The sequence below is a fragment of the Ictidomys tridecemlineatus genome, chromosome 7 (assembly GCF_052094955.1).
Source record: "Ictidomys tridecemlineatus isolate mIctTri1 chromosome 7, mIctTri1.hap1, whole genome shotgun sequence".
Taxonomy (NCBI): domain Eukaryota; kingdom Metazoa; phylum Chordata; class Mammalia; order Rodentia; family Sciuridae; genus Ictidomys; species Ictidomys tridecemlineatus.
The window spans coordinates 12,176,329-12,184,960 of NC_135483.1; the positions used below are offsets into that span (position 1 = coordinate 12,176,329).

General features: G+C 42.4%; 1 long non-coding RNA gene across 1 annotated transcript in view; it reads right to left on the reverse strand.

The window, feature by feature from the left end:
• LOC144365404 (uncharacterized) overlaps positions 1–1,927 on the reverse strand; it is a 46,618-nt gene extending 44,691 nt beyond the window's left edge. The window contains exon 1 of the long non-coding RNA XR_013423788.1: positions 1,580–1,927. This is a non-coding gene — a long non-coding RNA (uncharacterized LOC144365404). The remainder of the gene's footprint in view (positions 1–1,579) is intronic.
• Between the last annotated feature and the right edge of the window lie 6,705 nt (positions 1,928–8,632).

Consider the following 8,632-nt stretch of genomic DNA (forward strand, 5'->3'; position numbering starts at 1 on the left):
AAGTCATGTGAAACTTCTATAGATTAAATGTAAGGAACCAAAATTTGACAGATTTTTCTTTTGTTATCCTGATGTTTAAGCCGTCAGCCACCCAGTAGGGTTTTGTTTTTCCCCAAGGAAGACAAGACAATAAAAGATATGAATGCAAAATTAGAAAAAAATAAATGATGACTTCTAAAAATTCAATTTATTGCCTTCTTGTACACAGAAAAATAATTTAGTAGATACTTCTCTCATTCATTTTACAAATGCAGGATATTAATAAGAAAAGTCCCAGTTGACCAATGCTATGTAGAAACTTCATATATGTTTTCTCATAAAAACTTCCAAACAACCCCTTGGAAAAGAATCATTTTACAAAATGAGGAAACAGGCTCAGAGAGGTTAAGAGGTGTGTCCCTGGTCACATGCTGGTAAGAGGAAAGCCGAGACTGAAGCTGTATTTGTCTCACCCAAAGCTCAAGTTTCCCCCATATGACAGGTATGTGCGGACTGACCAGTGCTATATGAAATATGGAGACATGCTCCAGATTTCCAAAATCCCAGAGCAGAACTGTAAATAAATGGGGAAAAAAGCACAGACTCCCAGTTCTCCACAGCAAGCAGGAAGTCATGAGCCACCTCTGCCCAGAGCACAGGGGCCACCTGCCTGACTCCAGGGCAGTGCTCTGTCCCCCAGGCCCCACCCCTCCCTCAGAAAGTCAAGATCTACCAAGTCAAGTCCAGGCTTCTGTTCCTTTTGTATCACAACTGGAATCCATAATTGGGGAGGGGCCTCTCACAAGCAAAACACCAGAAACCTCCAGACCTCGACCCACCATTTTGCCTTTGAAATGGAAAACACTCCCCCCACCCCCCACCCCCATAGAACTTGGCAGGTGACAGCCAAGATCTCTCAGCCCCATGCGTGCCAGGGGGCCAGGTGTGAACCGGTCCGTTTCCAGAGAACTGCCAGGAGCACAGCCACACCTCTGAGGGCGCCTGGTGGCACCGGAGCCTTTGCAGGGGACCAGAGAGGGCGTGTGCTTCTCTCCTGTGAGGCACTGCATGTGTGTGGCTTTGAAGCCTTGAAAACGGGAAAATGAATCACCTCTACGCCCAGGGTCCCAGCGCCAGAGCCGCAGGCCCTCTCGGAAAGAGGCCTTTCTCCCTGACGGGCTGCGCCCGGTGAGCAGCCACCGTCTTTGTGGAAGGAGAAGTGCACACCCCGGTCCCCGCTTCACATCACCGCCTCTGGAACAGTGGGCTCCTGGAGGTGAAGGTCACCTGCAACAGCTTCTAGCTGGTGAGCAGACCAGGGGGAGAGCCCGTGTCCACCAAGGACCCCCAGCAGCCCTGTTGGTCCTCGAGGCTGGGTGTTCACACAGCCCCTCACGACTCTGGTGGTGGAGGTGGGGACACTCCCCTCCACCAAGCAGGCACCAGGGCACCAGCTTGATTCAGATCCTGAAGCCCTTCGAGATAATAATATGTAAACTTTTTCAGGCATAAGAAATCAAAGTGGCCTACAGGTGACTTAGCTAGTGACAACTGAAGCTGAGAAGGACCCCCCCACACACACACCAGCATGGTGGCTCACCTTCAGTGCTCTTCCTGACGCATGGCACAGAGGTGACCCGCTCCAGGACACTCCCTCCATCCCGCGCTCAGGAACTCAAGTGCAGAAACATCATTCGGGGCCTGTTCTGAGCTGCATCTGGGGCTGAGGGCTGAGACCCAGAGGGAGCATGAGGACCAAGTCCTCCCGAGGGCACAGCATCCTGGGGACAGGAGGAGAGGGCACCAAGGACTGGCACGGTGCCCAGACCCTGCGATCTTGAATGCTTGTAAAGGCGCAGCAAGGGCACAAGCTGGGCTTGGGGAGGTGGGAGTCGCAGAGCAATTCTCTGAAAAACCAAGGCCTGAGGACAAGGATTGGGTACAGGCGCTGGAGATGAGCCCCATGAGGAAAGGGACACACTCCCGGGCAGAGGGAAAACATAAGCCGAGCCCCGAGGCATAAAAGGGCTTGTGTTGCTCATGGATCTGGAAGGAGTTTAATTTGATTGGAGTGTCTCCTGATTGCCCTAAATTACATCAATTTCCTAATAAACGTCGGCCAAAGGCTCCTCATGCAAAGAGGAAAAATGAAACAGGGATCAAGTCAGAATCTATTTCATGAATGAGAGCCGTGCTGGTACCTAGAGGGGCTTCCACACAAAGGGCGTCCAAGAGCCTGGACAGGAGGGGATTCCTGAGACCAGGATGAAAACCAAGGCCAGCTTCCAGCACAGCACCCCCACTTCCATTTATCACCACTATTTTAGCCACCACATGGACCCAGCCATCGCTCATCCTTTAACTCCCCAAACTGATGTGTTTCAAGGTTATTCTTTCATAACCTTGTATAACTTCAGGGACCCCTCCTTACAGATTGTCCTTGTGCCCTAGAAGGAAACTAACCTCTCTGACAAGCATTCCACTCCAGTATGAAGGCATCCTATCACTCCTGAGGCCCAGGGAAATGGAAAAGCATTTGATTTCTATTGCATTAATCCCAAACTCCTGTTCTAGAAGAGAAATGGTAGGAAGAAAATCAATATTTACTTAGCCTCGTCTATGTGATAGCCACATATTGTTTAATATTATGAGACTGATGTAATAATCCCATTTCCGATGAGGAAAATTATTTGCTAATAATCACACAGTAAAAATAACAACAAGACTCAAACCCAAGTTTTGTTCTGAAGCTTATGCTCTCTAGGGTAAAGAACTTTTGAAGGTTCTTCCTAGGCATGACCCTGCCCAGCTTGACACCTGGCTGCGTGGGAGATTCATCTTTCTTTCCTGTAGACTTGTCAATAGGGGATGTGCCAACACCAGGTCTGTAAACCAAGTGTGTACAGTGGGTCCGGCCCAGTGGACTGACTCTTAAATCAAGAAATCATAGGCAATGGGGAAAATATTTGCCTTTCAATAGTACAATTCTGTATGGGGTAGATTCTTTAATCACTGATGTTGAAGGAGAAAAGCAAAATTATTATTGCATGACCAAATTCCATAGAGAGGCAAATCTCCTGTGTTCTCATAAACCACATGCGGAAATGGCAAAAGAAGGCCCAGACTTGGTCAACTATGGCCTCTCATTCTACCTAAACTTTTCTCCAGGCCAGTCACGTGGACGTATTACTGAATTCTCTCTCGTCTCACTGGTTCTTTTATACATTGATAAACATGTCAAAACGAGACAACATACATTTAATAAAAGAACACACTAGCAGTCTAAGAGGCTTTCAACAAATGTCAGTCCTCTCCTACTTCTAATGAACTCATTGTGTTTTCAACCATCTATATTGGTTTACTGTTTTACTGAGATGATGATAGGATATCTTAAAATATGTAGCACTTATATGTTATTATTTGCAAAGTATCTTCAAGTTTACTGTCTTATTCAGTCATTACATCAAGGCAATGCATGACTTGTACAACTAAGTTATGCAGACTCATACATTACACGTAGTAAGGGATTCACAGTGCCCACAAGTGCCAACTGCTATTATTGACCAAGATGACTCAGTGGTTGGTAGGAAACTGGTTTTCGAATGAGTCCTTGGAAACTAAAGCCATTCTGAGTGAGGAGGGAACAACTAATGGTGGAAGTCCTATTGTGTGCTAGAAGTCCTATTGTGTGCTAGGCACAGTGCCAATGCTTTGAAGCCTGGCCTATATTATTTTTGTAACACTTTGAAGATTCAAATCTATTATCCCTGTAGTTTCTAATTCTTAAGTGGGGAAAAGGCAGCCTGTTTAATTACCCTCCTGTAATAAAGCTGTGTAAGGGAGGCCAGTGAATTATGGCCCCAGCTGTTCCCTTCCTCAGCGCTTCTCATACAGCTACTGAGACTGGCTCCCTCCCTTTGCAGCTTTCTCTCTACTGCCTACAACCGAAACAGACCATCACAAGCTGCTTTTTAATGTGAATCCCAGCTTTCACTCCCAGACTCAAGCACATTTGGGAGACAAACCTCCTGGGCTTCCCCATCAGGGCAAACTCCAATAAGAGGCTGGAAACCAAACTGCGTGGATAAAGCCTCAGAGTAGAGGTGTTTTTGTGGAAGGGAGTCTGCAACCTGGTCGTGTTGCTTTTGATGGAGGGCCTAATTAGCCTTTAACTCTTTAACCACAACATCATCTTAAAGCATGGAGAGGAAATTAACCACCAGCACTCAAGAGCCACATGGAAGAAGTTAATGTTCTTCTTCACTAATCCTCGTTCAAGGCACAATAGTAAATATGCATTATATTTAACAATCCTGTTCCCCCGGAGCTAAGCATGGGTTTCAGTGAAAATAAATTGCTCTCTACTGTATCTCAGGGTGCTACCCAGAATTACAAACAGAAAGTCCTGTGACCTCCAACCCCAGCAGAAGGCCCTGCATGATGGCAAGGATGCGGGTCAATGAAGAGGGTTTGCAGATCCATTTGTCATCTAGGGTTTATATTTCATCTTTGCTTGCAAAACAGAAGCTTGACTGGGTGGGACCATCACTTCCCACATCTGGCTCTTCTCCAGTCTTGGAGGAGTAGTGGTGTTTCCAAATACCATCTCGAAGGAGATGACATTGAGGTGTTTTCTGGCTATGTCACTTGTCCATTGCACATTTGATTTTGTAATATGGCAATATTCATCTAGTTCACTCTATATATGTTTTGTCATCTTGCATATATTTTATTCATGTATGTTCAGCCTATGTGATTTATTTATACATAAATGTGTAAATACAGGGATATAAGAATACATAAACTTATATATGAATATATAGTCATGTGCATATATATTATATACACAAATAGAAATAATATAAAATAAATATATACATATGCATGCATACATAAACACACATAAGTACACCTTAATATAAATACAGCAGATATGTATAGATTTCCTTGTATGTGAAAAAGAGTTAAAAAATTGGTGGTTTATTTGTAGCCTCGTGGAGTCACTGTTTGCTAGATCAGTGAAAGCATACTGGGGAGTAAATCATCTAAAACAAAGAGTTTTCAATTATGGTCTTCATAGGCCTGGGTTTCCTCATTGGGTTTACAGTGAGATAGATATTTAGATATGGTTGCATTTCAATTTGAATACTTGCCGAATTACTTGTTAGCTTTGTAAACTTGGGCAAAGCATCTATGTAATCGGGAGAGTAACAGTGACTGTAGGGATCATGAGTCTTACACGAGCAGATGCACGTGAAGTGGATAACACAGGACTAAGATTGTGGAAACGAAATCACAGTTAACTGAATTGGTGTTAAACAGTACAGTGTATCTGGATCCTTATTTCTCTCTCTTTCTTTATATAAGTACATACATCTCTCTCTCTCTCTCTCTCTCTCTTTCTCTCTCTCTCTCTCTCTCTCTCTCTCTCTCTATATATATATATATATATATATATATATATATATATATATATAAACCATAAGTAAATATCAGTATCTTCTAAAAATTACACTTTTGGCACTTTTCTAAAGGGGTTTCTGAACATCTTACTATAGTCTAATATGCTCCACACATAAGAACAAGTCCAGAAAGGGTTTGAGTGTGTCAAGGTCACAGACAGGCTCTGTCTATTATGAAAAGGAAGGTGTCTGGAAAGATTTGGGGTTGTTGATTTAAGAGGAGCTCTGAAGGATTGCTTAAAACAATATTGAATAAAGGGGAATTTAATTTATTCTCTGTACTGAAACTGCTCCTTCAACCGTCTCCCTAGTTCAAAATTAAAGTTCACACACACGCACACCCAATGCAAACTCTCTCTCTCACGCACATGTACACACAGATATATTCAGTCACTCATTCACATGCAATTATACACATACTCATGCACACACCATGTCTGGGGGCAGAGCTGTGGTAATCTCTCCTATTTATCCTTTCTGCACACTCAGTAAACATGCAGGCATGCCTGTTGTGAGGCCTGATCTCTTTATTTGGATGGGGAATACCAAAAGACTCAGTAAGCCCAGGTTGCTCCCTTCAGTGACTCTTTGCCTTACCCAGCTATCGAGAGTTCTCACTCTATTAAGCTTCTAACAAGTATTATCACCTTTAATAATTACAACCACCTACCTAGGGTGGATGATCTCCACTTCACACTTTCTCTTTACAAATTCCCAGACTCATAAAAAGTCAAACTGCCTGAATCTTGAGACTACTTATTGGCAATACCAACATTCAGAACCAGTTCTGTGTTACTCTAAAGCCCATTTATTTTGAGGATTCTCAAGCTGGCAGCAGGGGCCAGCAGGGAGAGGTATGTTTGTGTCTTTCCATTCATTTCTCAAGGAAGCCCAATTTAATAAGTTTCAACTGGCATCTAAAGTATTTGAAACAGAAAAGAAGAAAAAATGTAAGAGTACATTGTGCACAGTAAGTATGGTTTTATGAAACTTGTCTAAATATGCATGCGTTTGTGTGTTCACAATAAACATGTAAAATCAATTATGTGTTGTTGGTCTCAACCAGAAACAGGTTGACAACCACAGCCCTGTACTCTTCAGCCAGGGTCAGTCCAGGCATTTAGTATAAGAGTTTTGCTGGAACCCTCCAGACTGAAAAAAAGGCTTCTGCCTGTGTGTTCCCTAAGCAGTGTACATTGTTATAACATGAATCAAATTGCATTTTCGTTTCTTCCTCAAAGAGTTTCTATGTGTGTATAGTCTTCTCTCTCCTATGCCTTTCATCTCTGCCTCAAAATTACCAGTGGAGTTACTGGGAGAAAATGAACACCTAATACCTTGGACTTGATGGAATTTAAAACTGACTTATTTGAGAGAATGTCTCCAGTGTTTGAATCTACGAGTTTCTTCTCTTTTATAATGTGGCATGAAATCATTTTATTCTTCCTTGGGATCTATAGAAAAGACAAGCTAAAAAGGAAAAGAAAAAAAAAGAGAGAGAAAAAATAGAAGACAGAAGAGAGGTAAAAAAGGGTAGTATGTGAAATTGCTATTATTATTATTATTATTATTATTATTATTATTATTATTATTTGTATTGCTAGGGATGGAACCCAGAGTTTTGCACATGCTAAGTACGTACTATACGACCGAGCAATATTCTGGACTCCCAAATTATCCATTTGAATAAAAATGAAAAAGAAGAAAAACCATAACGCTGTTTATGAAATTTAAGCTTTTATATAAAGGATATGAGTTTAATTTATTCAAATGTTCACAGGCCCAAAAAGTGTCAAAAGCTAACAATTAATAGCTGAGTTGAGTAAAATCGGTTATATCCATAGGAAGGACACTTGAGCCATTAGCCAGGGGAAAAACATCAGAGGAGAAGAAATGAGAACTTTCCGCCCCCTCTTCCTGAACCATCTCTTAGCCAGCACAGGAAGCCCAGCCAACATGGCCTCCCGAGGCCAGAGAGGGCTAGACTGTACTCTTTCGGCTGTTTATGTTGTTTTATGGCTCTTCATTTTCACATGCCTCCTTGGAAGGGAAGCGGAAATGCGGAGTTCTTTCTCAGGAGGAGGAAGCCACAGCAGACGCCCATTGGAGCCAGAAACCCCCGGGGCCAAATGTTCCTTGCTTGATTGTAGGAGAAACACACTGGAGTGTCCAGACACATCTCAGATAAACAATGAGTTCTTAACTTGGAATCAGTGTTGACAAACGAGTGCATTGGAAAACAAAGGGCTTTCTCACTCCATTGCTGTCTTACTCCACAGGGGTGGCAGGAATCAGGGATACACACTTCTCAGAGAAAACCACTTGATGGGTCTTCTGTTGTTCATCTTTCTCTCAGTATGAATTCTGTTGTTATTGTTTTATTGTCTTACTATCTATTATTGTTTCTTAAGGTCCTCTTATCCTAGTCTCCAAGATTAGACCCACAATAAACCCAGTCAGAACCCAGAGTGGAACATGGATGCAGGGCACAGAGCATATTTAGGATGCAGTTGAAGCTGGCGTAGGTCGGGGGACAGTTTGTAAAAGATGATCAAGAATAGAAAAATTGATACTTTGTAAAACATGATGCTACAACTTTGGATAACTCACTTGAATGAAAGAGCAAAATCATGTAAAAAGCATTTCTATTTGAGACATAGATCCTCATTATCTTAACCCATTGACTTTGCTTAATTAAAAAGTTTCTCACTTTCATGGTACCACAAGCCCTGGATGCCAGCTTTACAGGTTTGGAAGTTTGTCTCTGAAAAGATCAAACTATTTTCTCTCAATTCATCTATTAGGAATATATACAGGAATCGTAATCGTATTAATGTTTACGGTTTAGATATGAGGTGTCCACAAAAGCTCATAAGAAAGCACGAAAGTTTAGAAGGAAGATGATTGAATTCTGAGAACCTTAACCTAATTAGTCCATCACTTCTCTTAAATGGATTAATTGGGTAGTAGCTGTAGGCAGGCAGGATATCACTGAAAGAAGTAGGTCACAAAGGAAATGTCTTGGGTGTATATATGTTGTCCTTGGTGAGCAGAAAGCTCTCTCTGCTTCCTTATTGTTATGTTCTGAGCCATGTCCTTCCACTATGGGCCCAGAGCACTGGAGTCAGTCATCTGTGGACTGAGACATCTGAAACCCTGATTACCAAGTAAAATTTTTCTCCTCTAAAATT